General features: G+C 32.0%; 1 protein-coding gene across 2 annotated transcripts in view; it reads left to right on the plus strand.

Annotated features, from left to right (window-relative positions):
- Nucleotides 1-24,046, plus strand: part of pxb (putative Hedgehog signaling attenuator pxb) — a 295,964-nt gene that overhangs the window by 60,879 nt on the left and 211,039 nt on the right. The window contains exon 3 of one of the 2 annotated variants that reach the window (XM_075367538.1): nt 3,008-3,036. The exons of the other annotated variant lie outside the window; for it this stretch is intronic. The gene's annotated coding sequence lies outside the window, so the exon portion shown is untranslated. The remainder of the gene's footprint in view (nt 1-3,007; nt 3,037-24,046) is intronic. 2 annotated transcript variants of the gene reach the window in all.

Genomic DNA, 24,046 nt, shown 5'->3' on the forward strand with positions numbered 1-24,046 from the left:
CTAGTGCGCATGCGCCGATTCATATACAAAAACGGCTCGAAAGAGAGAAGAGAGAAAATGAAGAGGGAAGGGGCAGGATAGGCAATCGTGTATCGGAGACTGCAACGATGGTATAGAAACGGTGGCTATGTGTGTGTATTAATATTACTGTACCATAGCAAATACGATTCTTGGAATTATTTTTCGTGACGATAAGAATAATTTATGGCTTTGATAAAAAAATAATTGGCTCAATTCGCGGAATTAATTATAATGACGATAACAATAAAAAATTATTTATAGCGTTGATAAGAAATAATTGGCTCGACCGGATGTGATTAGTAGATAAGAAAAATAATTGACTCAACCAGATGTTGTTAAGCAATTAAAATAAATATTGATAATAATAATTTATGGCTTTGATAAGAAAAAATAATTGGCTCAACCAGATGTTGTTAAGCAATTAAAATAAATATTAATTGTCGATTCTTGGAATACCGATTGCGGATGTTGATAAGCAGATGTGTGGGCACGTACGCACTAACGGCTAGTGCGCATGCGCCGATTCGAATTCCAACGCTGCGATTGGTCAATCGGACAACTTCAGACCACGTCGGTCCCACAATTCTTCAGTCGAGCGCCGCATCTCGCACGGTAAACACCTCTACGTCACTCCGCTGACGCACGCACGCAAACACAGCCGCCACCGCCTCCCGGTGCACGATCCACGACGAGAACCTCTCTCCGTCGCGGTAACGCCTCCCGACGCCATCGCCTGGACGACCAGGATCATCCTCGAGGTACGTCTATATTCACTTGTGTGTATATATATGTATGTGTGTGCGCGTGTGTGTGTGCGTGTGTGTTTGTGTTTGTGTGTCGCAGCAGACATCGCCGCCACCGCCTCTCGGTGCACGATCTACGACGAGAACCTCTCTCCTTCGAGGTTACGCCTCCCGACGTCATCGCCTGGACGACCAGGATCATCCTCGAGGTACGTCTATATTCACTTGTGTGTATATATGTATGTGTGTGCGCGTGTGTATGTGTGCATGTGTGTTTGTGTATGTGTGTGTGTGTACAGACTGATGTTACGTTAAAATTCACAGCTTACGTAGAACATTTTTCACTCATTACATCAGGGAGTCACCGCAGCCGATTGGTTTAAGGCGTCAGTCGGTCGCGTCCCGTCATGACCGGGTTCGAATCCTCTAGCCGACAGAATTTTTTTTCACTTTAAATATTATTTATTTAATTCAAATCGACCGCCACACAACAGTGATACCAACCTTTGAAATATTCTTTCAATATATAAACATGTCAACAAAAAATAAATCAAGTTGGTAACACTGACTCGCTGTCGACATAAAATAAATCAAGTTGGCAACACTGACGGGGTACCGGCGTCAATGACGTCACAATCCAACATGGCTGACCACAGCCATCTTGAATTAGTGACGTCAGAAGTGACGTTTCCAAGATGGCGGACAGCCGCCATCTTGGAATGACGTCATTTTTGACGCCGTACCACCATTTCCGTACTACTCTTGTCGTTAAACTAACTATAAAATTTAAGCGCTGAAATGGTATCCTGTTACCTATGAATTCTGAATACATAATTGCACATCAACATGCCAAGCCCCATTGAATTGCAGATTATGTTTAATACTACTACTAATGACATCTTCGCTCCGTTCTCCCTAGGGATTGTTCTTATAATAAACGTCATTACGTTGTAAAAAGAATCTTTAACTGGTACCTTAACGTGTGTCACATCGTAAAAAAAACTGGGACAGATTAAGTAATAAATTACTCTCTTTTGTCGACAAAATAGTTGCATCAGATATGCCGTTTTATTCATTTGAGGACTTTTTGCTAATTATATATTTATTATACATGAATTCGTGATGAAAATTTAATTATAAATTTTATCGATTTAATTTTATTTCAGAAATCTCTTACACTCGTAAAACAGACAAAATATCATTCATTCAATTCTCGATCGACCTCCAAGAATCAATAAGTACTTAAATTTTATATTTTTTTAATTTCTGAGTAGTCTTGTGTTTTTTTAAAATTATCTCTTTTAAAATAAATCTTCATAAAAAACAAAATTCAAATAATATTTAATTCGATTGTAGTTTAGAAAGTTGTAACGGTTCAGTTTAAACACTATCGATGTGGTTCTGTACCATTTGCCTATGCTTCGGATAAAGGAAACAAACATGAGCAAATAATTATGAAAAAAATCCGGGCTACTTTTGTACATTCTCGACTAAATAAGGGAAGTATGCTAATCGGATCAAATTATACAAGTCGAGGTTTTTTTCAGATTCTGACATTTCACGACCCTTTAAAAAATTTTGGAAGGATTACATACGAATGTTTGCCGTGAATATATTGCCGTGTTGTTTTTTATCGATATCTCCGAACAGGACGGACCGATTTGAGTTAAATTTTTGAACGATGATTTCCTCATACGTGAAAATGATTGATGTTATTTAATTTTGGTCAGAGAGATACGAATCTGATAGGTGTCGTATCTCAAAATTTTACTCCGAGGGTAGAAAGATTTTTATCATAATTAAACCGTATTTTGGTAGCTAAGATATTTCCTGACGGCGTTTCGTCTTACACAAATTTCCGTAAAGGGATAGTAAGGAAACCCCTTTCGCCCTTAGTCCTTAGCTTAAAATGTATAGTAATTTCACATTATTCTATAGTAATATTTGAATTTTTATCGACAAGGACGTACTTTAGTTTTTATTTTCTTGTGAACGCCGTTTTTTTCTGGTAGCCAAATTTTTTTAAAAGTATGTCGTTAATACAGCCGAATTCAAGAAAAAACATTTTGGCACGGTTCTGCGAAAGAAGAACATACTTTTTGTTATACTATTTTGTATGATTTTTTGCGTAAGAAATATAATACTTAACATAAATTAAATGAGAAAACTAAAAGAGGTATAATATTTTTACCTACTTTTGCATTGTTATTAATATTAATACTTGACTTTATTATGTTTTTCAGGTGAGGTGAAATACTGATTACATCTTAAGGTAAAAACCAAAAATAAAATAAAATATTTCCTTAATTTTTTATTAATATAAAATAATTTGTTCATATATATTTATGTATATATATTTTTTTAATACTACTAATTTGAAAACGATTTTATAACTATTAATTTTGAAAAAAATATATATATATATATATTTATATTTCATAAAAGTTCACACACTTAACCTTAATTAATGATAATAACATATGGTTTTGACCTGCATCTGAAAGCTAAGCAGATACGTATTCTACGGTTAAAGCCAAATGTACCGTGCTGATAAAAATTCTTTATTACGTCACGTACTCGTAGATTTCAGTTCAATGAATATCCTCTTTTAAAAGTCTTATCTCCTCAACAATGCAGAATACAATGTTGTATTTGTAAAAAGTATCGCGCATAATAATAAATGAATGAATATATATATATATATATATATATATATTGTTTTCTGACGATGTAGTAGAAATATTTAAAACCGAAACCGTTTTACTTTAAAATCTTATATAATGCGATTACAACCAATTTCTTGGTAATCCTACGTTACTAAATGGCATTTTTGTATCTGTCTCTAACCCATCGGGTTGGTCTAGTGGTTAACGCGTCTTCCCAAAACAGCTGATTTGGAAGCGGAGAGTTACATCGTTCAAGTCCTAGTAAAGCCAGTTATTTTTACATGGATTTGAATACAAGATCGTGGATACCGGTGTTCTCTTAGGTGGTTGGGTTTCAATTAACCACACATCTCAGGGATGGTCGAACTGAGAATGTACAAGACTACACTCATACATATCATCCTCTGAAGAATTATCTAAACGGTAATTACCGGAGGCTAAACAGGAAAAAGTAAGGTGTATCTGTGTCTATCTGCATCCCCCGTAGCTTAGCACCGAAATGTACCGATCACTAGCGGAAATTCCCGATTCGTTAGTACTTGACTCGTGGTGGTCGGGTGTATACTTGAAATATTATGTATTGATATACCGTATATATATATATATATATATATATATATATATATAGAAGTTTTGGGAATGTTTAGTACTTTTTAACCGGATCCGAATTTTCGACGGAAAATCGCAAATATCTTGAAAACGGTCGGTTCTAGCGCTGTGAAACATTTTTTCTACCCACCCCACTGTTGATATTTAATCCGCTCCCAGTAGTACCCGATGAATGATACAATTTTCAAATGCCCCCAGGGCGCCGTTCGGAAATTGGGGAAGGGGTGCCACCGAAATATCTCGGCAATCGCTCATACGATTTTCACGATTCAAACGGCTTTTGTATCGTCAGGTCGAGCGCTAATGTTTATCGCAACGGGTACACTCTTGATCGACCAAAACTTGCATCCAGAAATTAAATCGTTTATTCCTATGTTTAGATTGCACTCATCCACCCTAAAACGTATTGATCCTATCTTTAGCTAAATACGCTCAAACCTGTGCGCTAGCGCAGCTGTAAATGCTAGCGCAGCTTATAAATGAAGACTAAATAGTAGAAAATAAAAAATATTTTTAAAAAACTCTTTAAAACCACTCCTATATTAATGCACTGAAATATAGAAAATAAAAAAAAGTTAAAATACCACTCTTAAATGAAACGCACTAAAAGGTAAAAAATAATTTTAGGACGGTATGTTGGAATGGATTTGACAACGAGCTTTGATGGTGATATAAAAGATTATGTGAAAGTCATAGGTTCAAATTAAAAATTTGTTTTTGCCAATATTTTCATATGCATGACGAGTGATGTTCATCACTCTTTAATTTGAATCTATGACTTTCATATATTCTTATATATCACCATCAAAGCTTGTCGTCAAATCCATTCTGAGAATTCGTCTTAAAATAATCTTTTACACTTCAGGGCGTTTAATTTAATCTTGCTGTTTTAAACATTTTTTAGATAGGTTTCATAAGAAAGCTATCTATTGTAATGGGTACCATGATTCGACTTCCGGAAAATTTCGACATATCTTCGCGTTTCATATCCCCCAGACCCCAAAACCACTGTCAGCTCAAAGGTTTATTTATACATTTCTATATATATATTTCACTTTCTTGTGGACACGATAACTGCCGTAATTATGAGCCAATCACCTTCAAATTGATCCCAAAAAAAACTGGACCAAAAATCTCGGTCGAGTTCGTTAACGGCCAAAATCGGACTATGGGGTTGGAAATGGGGTGCCTTTTTCGAAACAACAAAATATTGCTATAACTTATTTATTAAATAAAATATGAATTTTTTAAAGTTCCTACGATTCTTTGGATAAGGTCCTTGGTTAAGGTTAACCTTGGATAAGGTTCTTTGGATTCGTTAGTATCAATTTCTATAGTTAAATGTGTAATTTAACTTTCATTATTTCAATTTTCATCATAAAAAAAAAAATAATTTTACACGTTATCAATTTTGGATATGCCATGGCAACTCGCCTGCAGGCCCTAGCTGCGTAGGCACGCCCAACAGCTAGTATTAAGCTATTGCTAGTATAAAAATATGTTAGTACTTAGATGTAGGCTGCTTACGTTTGGTAATAGTATGCTAGTTTAAAATAATACGCTTTGTTCAAGATCGAAAAGTTTGTTATTGAATTCAATACGTATGTGTGCGGATAATTGTCTCGGATTTTGATTTGGGCTTCGGATTAAGTATCATTAGATGGTTTCTAAAATACACGAATGTCCGCGATTGACGGTGATTGACGGTCCATTGACGGGTTCATCTCAAAATGGCCGCCAAAATTAAAATTTTGTAACCGTTACCCGATAAAGGTGTAAGCTAGCAAGTCGGTATCAACGCATTAACGTAAGGTTTACTGAAACGCATAAAATATAAAATACCTATTTTGTACATGAAGTGTAGGAATCCAAAACGGCGGAAAAACTAACTTTTTATAATTAAAAAAATAAAAAAATAATTCATAAAACCGCCTAAATATTACATAAATAATTTATTTTAACTTACCGTATGTAGGATCCGAATAGAGGTTTATTAATACCAAACTAACTCGTTTGTACCATCTGTAGATTTAAAAAAAAAAATTTCGAATTAGAAATGCGTATAACTTTTTAATTGTTACAGATACCGAAAAGGAACCGACTTAAACTAAATTACGAATAGCATACTGTAATGCGACCCACCGAATTGGTCTAATGGTGAACGCGTCTTCCCAAATCAGCCGATTTGGAAGTCAAAAGTTCCAGCGTTCAATTCCTAGTAAAGCCAGTTATTTTTACACGGATTTGAATTCTAGATCGTGGACACCGGTGTTCTTTGGTGGTTGAGTTTCAATTAACCACACATCTCAGGAATGGTCGTACTGAGACTGTACAAGAGTACACTTCATTTACACTCATACATATCATCCTAATTTATCCTCTGAAGTAATACCTGAATGGTAATTCCCGGAGGCTAAACAGGAAAACAAGCATATTGTTATGCGAGTACCGATTTGATCGGCCAACAGTTGATGGTCACGTGACATGAGGGAACTGTAAAACGTAAAAATAATTGACATTATTATTATTATTAATAAACGACATCGACATTAGTCAACTAATTGTTTTATAATGGTACATATTAAATATAATTAACACTATATACTGAGATATACTACACACACATTTAAATTCTATAAATAACAATTATTGCATTGAATCAAACACTAATATTCGATTAAGTTATAAAAACATGTAATATATAATTTAAATGTGTCAAGTAGAATTCGAGGATAATAACTTTGTTAAAAATGAATTAATAATTAAGAACAGTATTAATGATAAGAATTTTTATTCGGAAAAATCTTACTAGAGTTTTCTTTAATAACTGGTTTTTACTTTCCCGTCAAAAATAATAGCGGAGGTTTCCGATATCGAATCCCTGTTAGGCATGGCATTTTTTGTACGCTAAAAATCTAAATTTCATATTTCCATATCAAAGCATCGGAATATGGAGAATTAAAAAACAAACTATGTGGAAATCGATTTTTTTTAATAGCTTTCCGTTTTGTATTTTTTGTAAATCATTTAACGCTTTCAAGTTATAATCATAAGGTTTGATTTAAAAATCCTTCGGCGCATTTATAATAAAAAAATCGTGTTCAGGCCGAAGCCGGAAAATTTTTTTTGCCCTTTTTTGCTTAAGATTTGTAATCTTATTTTCAAAACAATTTGAAAAAAGTGAATTCTACAATATTAATGAATAAAAACGGGGGAAATTTTAAAATCTGATCGGTCTTGTTGTACATTGTTTCAACTCTGAATTATTGTAATTAGTTGGTATTCTTGTATTTTTTTCTAAGATATAACTTAATGTATACGTAGATCTTGATTCCCGTTAGTCAGTTTAATCACGTACTGCAAAAGTAAATAAATCGCCATAACACGAATATAAACATAATTTTATCGGTGAAAAACCTTTTCGTTAAAATGTTCAAAAAAAAAATTACTTTCCGGCGAATATAGCTAGAATAGCCGTAGTAAAGGGGAAAGTATGATGATCATGACAGAAATGAGGTATCGGTTTTTTTTGCAAATTCTTTACGTTTCAGGATCCAATTAGTTCATCTAAATTAAAAAAAATATGTGTGTAGATGGGCGTACGTATGTGTGTAAACTCAGGATTGACCGAACCAGTTCTTTTCAAATTTGGTCAAAATATTTATGTATATGGGGCATTGATCGTATTACTTTTCAAAAATCGTTAAGAGGGTGGAGAGATATCGCAAAAAAAACCGATATCGATTTTCCTTAGAAACATTTTTGAGAAACTTTAGTAAAGCAAATTTAATTACCTTATTTATTTAGCGTTCAAGAGACAACACCAATTGCAGTAAAAAATTACAAACAAACATCTAACAAATTAATATAAGCTACTGATTCTGGAGTCGCCGTCAGGAAATCTCACAGGATTCCCTTCATAATCTGTCCTAGGGCAAACTTCTGTAATGTGTTTATCGATTTGATTTTCACCACACTCGCAAAGGGGCGTCGGTGTTTTACCCCATTTATACAGGAAATTGGCGCACCTACCATGTTGAGTTCGTATTCTGTTTAACGTTGACCGTGTCTTACGTGGCAAGTCAAAACCCGGCGGCTTTTGAGTAATAAATGGAATTTGGTTATTCTGCTTTGTGGTCCATTCTTGATGGCGTCAGTCAGGCTGAATTCTTCCTTTGTGGCAGCAATTTCTGTTTTGACAGATGGCTTTTTAGATCGAAGGCGACCTAATTTAATTACCTAATCTGTTTACATAAATAATCCAAAAATAATTTTTTTCAATAATTCAGTCCCGACCTCTAAAAATTGAAAGATATGTTTCTTATTATTTTTTCGGTCTATCTTCCCTCGTTTTAAATATGTTTCAGGAATTTTATACTTCGTATATAGAACTACCAAGAAATTTCTATTTTTTTATTTTGGACTGTGGACCTAATATGGAGTAAAGTATTTTCTGAAAACGTTCTTTTTCTTATTTTAGGTTTTATTGAAGGAGCTGTTAGATTTAGAGAAAACTTTACGTAGGCGAATTAGTTAAGCTTAACCTGTTTAAGAATATATTTAGAAAAGTTTTTTAACAATTTATTTCCGGCCTCTGCAAAATATAATATTCTATTTGGTTCTAACTCTTTTAATCTTTTTTATTAAAACTTTTTTCTTCTTTGTCGCTTTAAGGGCAATTAAAATTTAAGTATTTTCAACCCCTACCTTCTTAATATATATGCTTACTGTTCTTTTAGTTTATCTCCCTTCCGGTTTAAATATATTACAAAAATGTTTTGAAATTTTTCTATACTTTATATATATATATATAACTATCAAAAAATGTCTACATCTTTTTAAACTATTAACTCCGGACCTGAATTGCAGAAAAACTTTATTTTTTTATTTTAGCCTCTATCGGAAGAGATGTTAGATTTAGGGAAAACTTAACAAACAGTTTTAGAAAAATGTTTCTCTTAAAATTTATTCCCCGTCTCTAAAAAGTATTTATTTTATTTCTGCCCCTAATTCTTTTAACTTTTATTACAAAAAGTTCTTTGTTGTATTTTTCTTCATCATTTAAAGGTCTATTAAAATTAAAGTAGCTTTGACAGCTATAATTTTATTGCGGAACTAAAAATAGAAGAAATTTTTTCATTACTTTCGTAGAAGTTATACTTTACTTTTCAATATCTTTTAATAATTTTCTTTAATTTAATTTTTTTTGTTTGAGATTACTTTAAATCAAATTTTATCTAGGATTAAGGAATCCTCTAAAACCAGAAATCTGTTCATTCGAACTTTAGGAATCTTAATGCTTATAAGCTTAATCGGTAATGCTGGAAAAGTCATGCAGTGTTTGCCCTCTTTTTTTAACTGTTAACTATCTTTTGTGATAGAACTTCAAAAAGTGTCTTTAAAAATAAATATATTTTTTATTTTATTTGCCAAAAAAAAAAATACATAGTTTGTAATTTATTTTTTGGTAATTTATTACTTTCATATTTTTTCGATGTATTTTAATCCTTTTTTTTTTCGCTAGCCTAAGAAGTTTTTTTTTAATAATAAATTTACACGGTGTTAGTTGAAGGAAAGTCGAATTGTAGGCCTCTGTCCTTTCTAAATATAGCTGGAGGGTTTTTAATTAAATTCCTATGGATTGGACGCGAAGTAATGCTGGAATAGAGATATCGTCTTTATTTTGTCTTCATGTATAGAAAGAATTATTCAGCCTAGTCAGCTTCAAGCTTTGTCGGCAAAACTAATGATTAATTTGATAGGGTAATCTAAATGATGAGTTATTTTTGTATCGGACAAAGTTAAAAATTTGTTAATAATTAATTTTTGACCGGATAGAATTTGAAAATTTTTATCCTTTTATTAATAAAAAGTAATATCGTATTTTTCTGGTTAAAATTTTACGCTCTTACAATGTAGAACTATTTTTTATATCGTTTTATACACATTTTTCACTATATTATCGTCAAATTCAAATTTTATTGTAAAATTTTCTCGTAAACAAGAAAATTTTTCACGAAAATGGGAAAGTATTTCAAGACATATACATGTAAATTTTTTTTTTTTTGTTCAACAACCAGTATATGTACAATCGGCTTCTTAAATGGAACCGTAAGTAAGTTGTTTGATAAGATGAAAATTATAAGGAGTTCTTAAGGAACTCCATAATAAGTAATTCATAATAATAGTTAACAGTAATCTTAAAGTCCATTGGAAAAGATATTTCTGTCAAGACTTCAGTCTTTTTTTTTTTTGTTAAAGTGGTGAATCCCATTTACGGACGTCTAAGCAGTGTCGGGCTCGCTAACAGGTGCCGCACGATGTTATTAATATGCGTATGTAAACCTGCGCACTACCGACTAAACCGCCATCCCTGGCTACCACCGTTCCTGGAACCGCTAACGAAGCATTCCTTCTAGAAGGGGTGGTTACACGCCCACTCACACACTCATATGTCATAGTACAATCGCATCACAATAGGAAAATCAACAGAAACACATCAGTTACACCGAAACAACAGCAAACAAGATACATCAAGATACAAAAAACAGATTATGAAACTATATACTACAAACTACATACATAGAAAAAAAACACTATATACAAATACAGAAGAAGAAAAACTCATGAAAAAAAGTCTCACAACTATATAAACATAGGGAAATTATAAAAAAAAACAGCAAGAACATAAAAAATTAAAAAAACGCCTAAAAGAGTCATTCATTCATATTACACGATCAGTGCAACAACACTACTCTATAAATACATACATCGGACAAAAGAAAAATAATAAAAATCTGCAGCCGAACAGCAAAACCTGGCAGAATGCAGAAGATACAAAATATTACATACTACAATAAGGCCTCAAGAAAAAGGGAATTAGGCCAAGATCAGAAAGACATCAAAAAGGCATAATATACATCAAAAGCAAAATACTCAAATATACACGTAAAAAAAAAAACGTAAATAACACTTCATAGTCTAGAAAAACAAAATATTATTAATAAATTGAAAAAAAACCAGTAAATAAATAGTCAAACCAAAAAAAAAAAAACTGTCCTACTGTCATACAGTAGCCCCTAAATCGAGCACATGGAGACATTACAACCTTCGGAGTCCCTGTTGTTATACATATTTTTCTATTAAATCTTTATTATGGTGAAATAAACATTCAAAGGCAGATAAATCTTATGATTTTAATACTCTTTTATAATGTTTTAATTTTGCATCTCTAGATAAGAATTTTTTGTTACAATTTTTTTTTTTCTATGAAGATGCTTTATTTAGTTTAATTATCTTTCTTCTAAAGCTTTTTTTTCTAATCCATTTTGCTCTCTTATTTCATCGACGTATGTAAACGAATTGAGTTTTTTCTACTTCTCCTATTTATATGTTTTGTTGTGCGTTTTAAAAGTTAAGTCGTATATTTTGTTTTTTCGATGGAAATTTGTAAATATAATATGGAAATATATTTGTAATATTTTGGAAATTTGTAATAACGTCTTTATTTAAGGTTTGTTTGATTTTGTGTTAATTATAGATCTTCTGCTTGGAAGGCTAAATCATTTGTGAAAACTAAACATTTTGTTTCTAATTTTTTTTTTTGTATCCTAAGCGAATTTTATTAATTTTTATGTTATTAAACTTACTTTTTGTCTTTTGTAGAACCTTAAATAGGACCATTTTTATGGGCGGGTCGAATTTTCGCTATGAGGTAGAACGAATTTTTCCATTTTTCTGTTTATCTATGACTATCTATTAAGTTATGTGATGTTAAAATAGTGAATTTAAAGTATTGTATTAACTTTTAGTTTCTTTTTTGCGTTCTCTGATAATGTTTTTTGCAATATACAATTGACTAGAATCGGTGAGAGGTCATCTCCTTGGCAAACACGTGTACTTATCAGGAACGGTTCTTAGATTTCTTCCATGAATTCACGTCAGATTGTGTTTCTTGTTTGTTGATTTATTCCGTATTTCTGTAAAGAAGGTTTATTTTGAGTTTTTTCTTTATAAAAATTATATAAACTTAGTGTATGACAAATAAATAAAAGAAATTTATTTTTAATAGTAAATAGATTTAAAGCTTTTATTAACACCGTTGCATACATTAAATAGATTACATCATTTTAAGATAAATTGCAAATATAACAATAAATTATGAAATAAAAGATATATGTGATTAAAGTCTACATTATTTTTTTAAATATAAAGATATGAAATATTAAACATAAAATATAAAAAAACTACTGCAAAGTAATTCATAATTTCGAAAGTGATATTGGAAATTATTTTGAGCACGTATTATTTTGAGCAGAGGTAAGTCAAGTTGAACGGGATACAGAAAATTCAGAGTTTTATTTAGTGTTTGAATTAAAATATTTAGAAAAGAGTTTCGTTATTCAAAAGAAATTTTCGTTATTAATTTAAGGGTTAGAAATTAATAAACTTAATCTGTAAGGTTACTAAAGGATACACGTATTTCCAGCTCACCTTATCGGCTACTAGCATATGTTGCCATAGCAACAACTACATCCACTTCGTAACCGAGTTGTATAAGATCATACCAAATCAGAAAACTTATTTAGACGTTTTTTCAGTCCGTCAAATTTTGTTGATGATTCTTAACTGGAAACTTTACAAAACCTTTTTTCTTTTAAATTGTAAATTTATCAATCTATTGATATGATAACTTAAATCGAAGTTACACGATTCGCGGACTTAATATATTAAGCTCGTAAACAGAGGTTCCTGTATTGTTAACATGATATATCGGGCATATCTCATTTATTGCTATTCTTTATAGTAAAATAATTCTATTTATTCTTGAGCAATCGTTTAAAAATATTAAGTTTGCATCGCATATACTAAAATTAGTATCTATTGAAATAAATCCACGAGAAGCATTTTATTTTATTGGATTGTATTATGTGAATGATTAGAAAGCTCACAATATAGAGCCCCTTAAATCGATAAAGTTATTCCCCTTTCAAACTATACAGATATCTTCCCCAATTTATGGGGAATATATTCCCCACTCCCTTAAGAAAATCAAATGAACTTCTATCAAAAAATGACTGGAAGGAAAGGATTTTGGGTATGAAAAAGGGAAAGGAGATAATAGTCGGAAGGGGACGATGTTCTCATAGAGAAACCGGGAAACGAGACAAATAACCCGCTCAAAGGAATACCTCAGTCAGATCTTTAACAGATAGTGAGTATCCATCCTTCCATCAATCCCCCGGGATTGATGGAAGATAAAGATGTCTTTACCTCAGGATGAGAGAAGAGTAATTTTGTGTAGAACACTTAGATACAGAATATTCCATAAATCAGTTACCGATGAAAAAATACAGTAAATTATTTATTGTATGTTAAGTATTAATAAGATAGTACAGTAGTTTCTTGTGTAATACTCGGGAACATTTCTTTTCTGCTTTCCTGCCTACGTTTCTAACCTTAATTGTAAGTTCAGCGTGGTTGTGTTCATTGCAACAATAGAATTGAAAACTACAATGAATAATAAAATAACGGCGAGTATTTCTTTTATTTTTAACGGAAGACAAATAAAAGTAGTGACGGAGTTTTTGAAATCTTTGTGGAAAAGTATCGTGAGACTTCGACTCGACGAGCAATATACGGGATAAAACAATCTATGAGAGGTTATCTATAAAGTAACGACCGTTTCATTTTAAAAAAAAATTATTCTGAAAGCTTTATAAATATTTTTTTTATTTCTGTTAAACTACATACCTTATACTACTTCTCTATATAATCGCCACATAAATTAAGGCATTTACGGTAGCGATACACGGGTTTCAATATACCTTCGTCGTATTCTTCTGCCACCAGTCCATTTAGCCACTGATTAACAGCATTTTTAAATTTATCGTCACCTGCGAATCGCTTACCACTCGGAAACTCTCTCAATTTCCCCAAAAAATAGCGGTCAAAAGGAGCTTTGACCGGACTATATGATGAGTGATCGTAAATTTCCCGCCCATATGTTCTCAGTAAATCACGTGTCGAATCCGCAACATGTGGACGCCCATTATCGTGCAAGAGGACGTCGCCGTCGGTCAGCTGCCCACATCGCCGATCTTGAATGGCGCGCCGTAACTTGGTAGAGTTTCACAGTAGGCTTTTTCATTTATAGTCGTCCACGTGGCATGAAATCGATCAGCAGGATGCCAAACCGATCCTAAAATACTGTGATCATCAGTTTTCGTCCGATTGGCTGTGGCTTGATCTTTCTTGGTCTGGTTGGTGATTGAGGATGATGCCATTTCCTTGATTGTTTTCTCTCTGGCGTGTAATACTAAATCCGTGTTTCATCGCCGTTAACAATCAAATTACGGAACTCATCATCTTTTTATTGTTTTCTTTTCACGTAATAACTTACACGTAATCAAAGATATTGCAACGCGACAACTTCCAGACAACAATGCAGTGCGTACATTACTAGCGTGACCATGAACGACACAGGTTCGCCAACCTTAAGGAGAGATATTTCCCAGCGGTCTTTACTTTAAAGATATCCCTCGTACAATCTATAAAAGCGATTTTAATAAGTTACCAGGAAGTTGAAAGCCTTGATCGCATGGAATTACAGATAAAGATTTGACAACTGTAGGTTAGAGCACGATATAAAGCTCAGAAAAATTCATTAGAGAGGCATTTATCAGCGTATATTAAATTTAAAAATAAATTGCAGTCAAGTGCAATAAAATAATATAATGTATGGATAGAACTATGGGGCGCTTGAAGGTATATGACTGAATTGCTAAAACTGTCCAGCCACATCTCCATCGAAGGGTGAACTGGAACATTAATACCGCTAAGGTTTATGTTATTTAATATAACACAATATATTTTTCAGTATATATCAAATACTCGTATGCATTATTTTTTTCTGTAGCCTACGTAAAATATTTTAATATTACCCTCAGATTAGAGTCTGATACTTTTTTTTCCTTCTGGAAACACAAAATTGACAATTTTTCTTATTTCTTCTTTGTTTATGTTAGTAAGTAGGGAACAACTAAAAAAAAGGGATATTTTCCATTAATTACAGTGCTTATATAAGAAGCTTTAACCTAAAGGATTTTATACTTGTCTTATTTTATTCAGTAATTTTTTTGAGCAGTCTTTCAACTCGCTCTATTTACATATAATACTACAATTTAAAAACAAAAAGGTAATTCATTACATTCAGTGGTAACAAAATAGTGTTACCCTGAAGTAATTTTTCAGCATTTAAACATAGAAAAATAAAATTTAGCAAATTCACTATTTTAAAAAAGTATATTTTTCGATGTAAGCCCCTAAGAGATAGCTACTAAAAGCTTTTAAATGAGAAGAGTAGGGTTCTGGTATATCATTTTAAAGGACATTAAAAATTAAAAATGTTGATATAAAAATCTTTTGACTGCGAAAACCGTAACCAGAATGAAGGCCATTTAATTATTTGTTGACGCGTAGTTTCAAACGCGTTCTAAAATACTTTTTGAATAACCTCTCGACAGTGAATCATAAAAAAAAAATTATCAAAGTTTCTACCTCGAAACGATATTGTTTTCGGTATGAGATAACTACTTGGGATGTATTTATGAAATTAATCGTGATAAATATTCAAATAGCCACGTTTTGTTAAATTATCGTAGTCTGTAGATTTCTAAATCAGATTTTTTTTTTCAATGGTTTTACAACGGTAAAGGGTCGTAACAACTCTAACCTTTTCATTTAAAGTTTTTGAGTTGCTCTTCCGTAAGTGCTTAGGAGTGTGGGTTTCTTCTGCTGAAAAATAGATCGTTTTAAGGTGAGGTGCATTTTGCTAAATTAGTATATTTAATAGTGTAAACATATTTTTTTTTTTATTGATGAATTAATTCACCACAGAAACTTGTGTTGATTTGCTTGACACTTCTCCCGCTACCACCCCATTCGGTCGCCATAAAGCATAAGACAGAATGTCTGTGTCACAAACGGCTACTGAGCCACGAAAAAATTTAGCAACTCGTGTCCTAACTAGCTCCTAAAGCTAACCTAAAAGCGTGAGCGGAATAAGCTTGGTACCATACACCACTCGCTTGCGTGTCCCACCGACCAGTTTTCATATATCACTAAAATGGGTAGGCGCACCCCGTTAACTACTAACACACGTATGATTATCAATAATTAATGTATCTCGTCAAAAACAGCAATTCCCTCCTACGCCTAGCCCGCTGAATGCCAGCAAGTACCTGCGCTTAAAGACTTAATCTGGCTTCTAGCCACCCATATTTCTCGGTTTGCTTCTTACAGAAGCGCGGTATGAGTCTTTTCCCTTAGGAAAACTACGTCGGTTGAACAAAGCAGCCGAATCAAGGAACTCCCACACGGTCTGATAATGCGGTTCTCGCCACATTGACTAGCCGCTTGTAAGTGGCCAATTTTCCCTTGCCCTCTAAGTTCCAGACAGAAGCTAGTGTGTAAAAATATGAAAATAGAAATTTATAGCGTATGAAAATGTTTTGCCTTGACCGGGATTCGAACTCGGGACCTCCGGATGAAAGGCCGAGATACTGCCGTTTCTCCGCGGTGATCGGAGTATGTAAACCCTTCCTTTACATATCTGATGTTAAATTAATCGCTTATATTTTATCCAGATTTTAGTATTTACAGCGTAAATAATTTTTCCAGTGTTAAATGAACAGAATTCTTATCACCAAAATGTAAAATAGATTGTTATTTCAATACTCGGCTTCATATACTTTTTATATTACGGAAGTTATAAGACGAATTTTCATTAAAAGGAAGTGTAATTATTGTAATCGCTCATTTGAAACCGTTCTAATTACACACGTATAAATTAATGTCCCGTTTGTCTCGCTGGGTTTTCGTATTGTTCTGTTCGACTATTAAGGGCTACATATAATATTAGCTAACTTTAGATGACAGTAGTTTTCTTTGCTGATTTTACAGCAATAAAGAGTTCTCACCCTCTTTCTTTAACTTTCCTTCTTTTCCCTTTGTACTTTCTTTCACCATTCATTTACTTATATATAGATAATGAAGTTAAAACAGTATAAATTATTTATGAAAATACTTCAATTTTACACAAGTATATTAATTGAGGAAAATGGAATTTTTATCTACTGAAACTAAAATGATGTTAATTCAAATAATAATAGCGGTCAATTAGTTAATAGCCTGAGTGTACTTAAAATATTGAATCGTTTTTGATGTTATTATATCGATTAATTATGTAATTTTTAATTCCGATTTTACTCTGTATTTTTGTCAAGTTTTGTATTTTTCACACTATAAAATTTCTGTATTTATTCACATTATCTTCAAGATTTTAGCTAAATAATTGTCTAAATAAATTATTCAGTCGTACGTAGTAATTTGAATTAATAATTAAAATAACGATGAAATCTTAATACTTATAAACAAAGAAGTTTACAGATATATTGTTGGTAAATAAAATTTTATGGAAAGAGTAGATATTATTAGTTGAAAACTGAAATTATTTTAATAAAAAGTGTTATTCTAAATGATTCAAATAATCAAAACTTGAATATAATAAGCTCCGTTAAAAAATATATATATATATATATATATTTTCCCCTGGCCAAATTGAAGAAGTTGTACGTTGTTTCAGAAGAAAGGGGCACATTAATTTGTTTCTTTGAACTCTATACTCCAATTTTTCTTACGGATATGATGTTTTAAAGAATTTGAGGTACAAAATCAACGATTACTTTCCCTGAGAATAATGATGTTCGCTGAACAGAGTAAAAGTTTTATTTCTAAAACCGAATTTCACCTGCATTTCAGTGGACCAAGAATGCTGAGGTACAGCCGTATATTTAGTTCATTGAAAAAGCCAGTGTTAAACCGTTTAAAATAGTAAATTATTTCTACGTCTTTAATGACAAAGTAAAAGGTATGTTAGGCGTTAATATTTTAACAACTTATAACTAAAAATACAATTTATTTCAAATAATATTTTGATTTATATAAATCACAATAAATTTTTAAAATGAATATACGTATTTAGATAATAACATCGATAATATGTGGATAATAACATCCGTTAAAATAAAGATGTTTCAAAATATTACTTTTTTATCGTTTAATTTATTTTACTTCAAATAAATTAGTCCTATATTACAGTTAACAAATTGTTCATTAATTCGGTTAAGGGTCAAATCCCGTACTGATAAAATGTGTCATTATTACGGTTATTTATTTTTTACAATTATTTATGTGTTGAGAATTTTTTAAATTATAAAATCTTTATAAATTTATGTATTCCACATGTAAAAAAATCTATTTTTATTTGATGACGACAGTAATCTAATTAATGGTACTGCAAATTAAGCAAATTATATTTAACAATTCTTCTCGCTTACATGTAACAGTAAGTGTCAAACTTTCCACCTTGTATCTTCAATTCATCTTCAGTGTAACATTCTCTAGAGTTCCTGCATCGATGTTACAGGTGCTGTCTTCGATAATTTCTTTCTATTCATCAGATATTTGCTGATCATTCTTAAAAACAGTACTTTTTAAATGGCTCCCGTGAATAAAAATTACACGATTATCGAAAAATTTAGGTAAAACTCTGTAGTCGGCAGTGCGATATCTAGCACCGTCTTGTTTTAAACGGTAGTTTAACTTCTAATAATTAAAAAAAATTTCTGAGTAATTTTCATGCAATTTCTGAGTAACGTTCTGCAGTCAATCAGAAATTCTAATAAAAAATCAGCCGATCAATTTTCATCACGAAATTATTCACCGAACACAACTTTTTGAGATTTACATGATTTTGTACGATAAATGTGAGGATATTTACAACCGCATACTCAATTGATTTGACTGTTAACGCATCTAGAAAGATGAAAACGTGCTGCGTCTGAATAAAAAAAATATTGTCAAAAACATTTACATAACGCGAACGAAACGTTTAAACCACCTACATTATTAAAATCGACTGTTAAAATCTAATTCGATATCATCGAAACTTTATTATTTTTGTAGCCTTGTGAATAACTTTTATCGAAAGTCCAATATATCAAGAATGTGATTGGTGAATGTGAGTGCGATTAATTTTCTTGAAGAACATATAACGACTGGTAAATGTAGTGGAAATTGTCATGATAGGAGGATGACGGATCACCATTACGTTTACAAGTAATCTTCACTTGATGTTTCACTAAATCTAGAAAAAATCAAGGAAAATAGTTGTTTTCTTTATTACTGGATTATCGGATTATCGTTACTGTATCTGGTTTTTCCGAATTCTTGCACTACTCGATTTCGATACGAACAAAACTCTAGGTTATTAAATTTTCAATCCCGATCGAAATTACAGTAAATCGAGAAAGTTTCCGTTGTTACTTTCTTAGAAGACATAAAATTGAATTATGTATGTTCCGCAAACTATCATTATGTGCGAGGGTAAGTCAATTATTTTCCGCAATTTAGTTATATTTTTGTTTATGTTGGTAGTACTGTCGTGTTGCGTAGATGACGCATGCGAGGTTTAATTGTTTATGTGTGTGCAAGTTTGATGCAGCAAGGTTAGTTCCGTTATCGCTACCCTGCCGTTAACCATGGCTGCTCCGCTTTCTGTTTGCACCAAACAAGTGCAACGTTCAGCGATCCGTTTTTTATGGTCGGAAGGTGTATCAGGGTCCGAAATTCATCGAAGACTTTTGGTACAGTACGAGAACAGTGTGTTGCCGCAACGGAATGTCTACGAACGGATTGAAAAATTCAAAAATAGTCGCACAAGTGTTACGCGCCACGAAGGAGCCGGACAACCGTTTACCGCCACAAATGAGAAAAACATTGAGCGTGCACGCGACACGGTTTTATTAAACAGACGAGTAACTATCGATGAAGCGGCACATCGTCTGCAAATTAGTCACGGTTCTGCCTACGAAATCACCCACAAAAGACTTGGGTTTCATAGTGCAAGATGGGTCCCAAAACAACTCACACAGTCGCATAAACAAACGCGCTTGGACGTCTGCCGAAAACATTTGTATCACTAAGGTAACGAACGGGACATCTTAGACAGAATCATCACCGGTGACGAAACACAGATCCATCATTACGAGCCGGAGAGTAAACGGCAGAGTATGGAATGGTTACATTCAAATTCGCCCTGCAAAAAAGTTCAAGACCCAACCGTCCGCAGGAAAACTGATCCTTACGGTTTTTTGGTACTCCCAAGGCTCAGTACTGGAACATTATGAGGAAAGGGGTACGACAATAAACAGTCCGCGTTACAGTGAGATGCTTACTTCCAAACTGAAGCCTGCAACTCGAAACAAACGCCGAGGACTGCTGTCGAAAGGTGTTGTGTTGTTGCACGACAATGCCCGTCCACATACTGCTGCCCACACTGCTGCCCACACTGCTGAAACGCTCCAGAAACTCAACTTTGAAGTACCGGCTCATCCTCCGTATAGTCCTGATCTTGCCCCTTCTGACTACCACTTGTTTGGTCCACTCAAAGAAGCAATAAGGAGCCATCGATTTACCTCGGACGAAATTGTGATAGAAGCGGTGCATTCCTGGCTCGCAGCTCAACCGAAAACCTTTTTTATGAGGGCATCAGGAAGCTTGTGCAACGATGGACCAAGTGCGTTGAAATGCAAGGGGACTATGTTGAAAAATGATGTACATGTAAGTTTCTTATTTGTATTGCAATAAAATTTATAACTACATTGCGGATAATAATTGACTTATCCTCGTAACATTAACGGTCAGTTATACCTACTTTTTCACAAAATCTAGATATAAACAAAAAATATTCGATTTGTTTATTGTTATTCTTTTGGGAGAATACTGACACAGATGAAGGGACGATGATTCACGTGATCTATGATTGTACTTGACCTTATCTAGTACAATCTTAGCAAAATATCCTTACCTAGAACTATGTAATAATGTACAATTGAAGGATCGGCGTCCGTTTTTGTGTCACTTGACTACGTACAAAGTTTATTTACTTCTACTGACTACTGAAGATAATTGTTAACAATTAAAATGCGTATCTATGCTAGAATTTTATTTTATAAATAGTTCTTTAGCGTTTTATTTTTCTTATTCGATATAAATATACATTTATACAGTTCTGTGTAAAATTTTAATATTTTAATTTTATTCATCGTATAGAAAAACAAAATAATATTATGTATAATAATAATTTATTTCATATTCCTAATAGAAACTTTAAATAAGATTTGGTTATTACAGTAAATAGATCCGATAATTCTTTTATCGAATAAGAAATACCATTACGGAATGTCATAAATGTCAAGAATTAAGTAACCAAGATATTTCAATTAAAACTACTTTTCTTATAGCCGGTTTTTTTTATTGCTATGAGCCAGCATTCACACGTGATGTAAAGAGAGAAGAAAACTGTTATTGGTCTTCGAATCAAAATCACCTTAGCGTAAAAAAAACATTAATAAAATGCTAAAAGCCTCATCAAAACAACAACAAGATTCAAAAATAATTCATTAAAATTCAACGTTTATTTAAATATATAACCAATCAATTTTCTTTTTTATAGCCTTGATTTAAAATATTAATGCAAATTTTCTCCCTTTCTCTGTATATATTTACACACACGTACACTATATTACCTTTCTGATTAAAACACTTGTATACAGTTATTTATTTAAATTTACAGGTTATTCTGTCATAAATTACAATGTAAAATAACAAGTTTAAAGTGTTCTTCAATAGTCATTAACCGTAGAAAATCCTGTTTTAAAAAATAGTTGTCAAAGTTCTTATAAAAAAAAATTTAATTTTCTATCGCAAAATATATTATTTTTTTATTGCTATTGATCGATTAATTTGTTGAAAAATAAAATAATCTATATTAATAATAATATAACTAACACCTGTACGTAACTAAACGAACAGAAATCTCTCGTTCGTATATCTTAATATCATAATATGATTTTAAATATCTTTCAAATTGTAAAAAAATCTTTTTATATATATCGAAATAAACAAAAACATTTATTTGGACAAATGGGCATTTGTAGACAGGATTATTAGTCCAAGCGGTATCTGTTTTGAAATGGGAATATTTGGATTTTTTCTATACGATTGCTAATTTTTGCTATAATGCCTCCCGAGGTAGCACCAGAATTGATTATTTCGTCATGCGCCAGTTGAGAAAGACGTGTAAATTTTTATTTAACAACATTTATTGTAAAACAAATTGCAAAAATATCCTTTATTTCTTCTATTTCCCTAGATAACTCGATATTGTTCATTTTAGAGAAAAGATCGAGCGGGAAAAAAATATTAGGTTTTACACATATTATCATCGGTTGCAAACCGAAAAATTTGTTATTATTGATTCAAAAATAGCAAAAAAAAATTTTCTTTGAGTACTTATTATACTGGTACATATGACAATCAGATTTTGCCTCAAAGAACCTTTTGATATGATAGAGCAACACACCAAATTTCAACAAAATCGGTCGGACAGTCTTTGTACGATAATTTTGCAATCCAAATTTTAAAAAAAAGCGATTTTACCAAATTGTGTAGAGTCTGAAATAAAGTCACTAGGTACTTAAACATTTAATCGCATATAAAATAACATTTAAACTTTCAAATGCATTTTGAAAAATTTTAATTTGTTAATTAGGAGAGCCTAGTGAATTTTTCAAACACTTGCAGATTAACAAATTTTTTTTTTTTTTTAATCGATGTCGTAAGCTAAAAAGTGTAACTATCGTACTGACAAATGCGAGTTATTGCTAAATATAGGGTCTATTAATTGATCGATAATAATTTATTCCAAAAGTTGCACAGTGGTGGTTAACTTTTATCCGTTATATCTCTGGAGATAATTAACGAATCGAAATTATTTTTTAAGAAGCGTCTTTCGAGTACTTCTTTAAGCTGTGTTTTTTTAAAATTAATTTAGATAAAGATTCTTGAAAATATTCAATTTGTTTATAAGCAAAAAGTTGCAAGTATGTTTGAAAAATGCCCTAGGCTCTTCTAATTAACCGATTTAAACTTTCCATATAGCATTTGAAACTTTGAGTGCTCTTTTATATGTGATTAAATTTTCAAGTATCTAGAGACTTTATTCTAGGCTCTACACAATTTGGAAAAATCACACTTTTTTTTTTTAAATTTGATTGCAAAACAATTATACAAAACTGTCAGATCGATTTTGTTGAAATTCGGCGTGTTGCTTAATATATCAAAAAGTTCTTTGAGGCAAAATCTGATGGTCCTATGTACGAGTATAAGTACTAGAAAAAAATTTCCAAAATTGTTTTAATTTTTTTATAGTTTTTGCTATTTTTTTGCATCAATAATAACATATTTTTCTATTTGCAACCGATGATAATGTGTGTAAAATTTAATGACCAAAACTTTTTTCTCTCGATCTTTTCTCAAAAATGAACAGTTATCGAGTTATCTAGGGAAATAGGAGAAAAAAATTGATATTTTTGCGATTTTTGTTACATGTTGTTTAATAAAAATTTACGCACACCTTTTTCCAACTGGCGCATGACGAAATAATCATTTCTGATGGTATTCCTGAGGCATTAAAGCAAAAATTAGGGATCTTATAGAAAAAGTCCAAGCCAAACAGAAACCGCCTGGACTATATCTCTCACTTTTTCTTTCTCTACAATTTTAATTATTTATTTTGTTATCAATAAAAAATGCATATTGTAATAACGGATTTAGATATTTTAATGAAATTTGGTGTAGATATACGCAACAGTATCTTCTACAACATAAATAAGTTTGAAAATGTTAATTTTAAACATTCGAAAATGGCGGCAATTATTTTTTTAATCATTAATTTCTATTGTTAGTAAATGAAGGAAAATCAACAGGCACAAAATTGTCAGACTGAATAAATTTTATGATACAATTTTAACAGTTTCAGCTGCTTATCAACCGATTGAACCAGTGACTTGTCATTTTGTTTACAACAGATCTTCAAAGTTA

This window comes from Lycorma delicatula, chromosome 5 (assembly GCF_047948215.1).
Source record: "Lycorma delicatula isolate Av1 chromosome 5, ASM4794821v1, whole genome shotgun sequence".
Taxonomy (NCBI): Eukaryota; Metazoa; Arthropoda; class Insecta; order Hemiptera; family Fulgoridae; genus Lycorma; species Lycorma delicatula.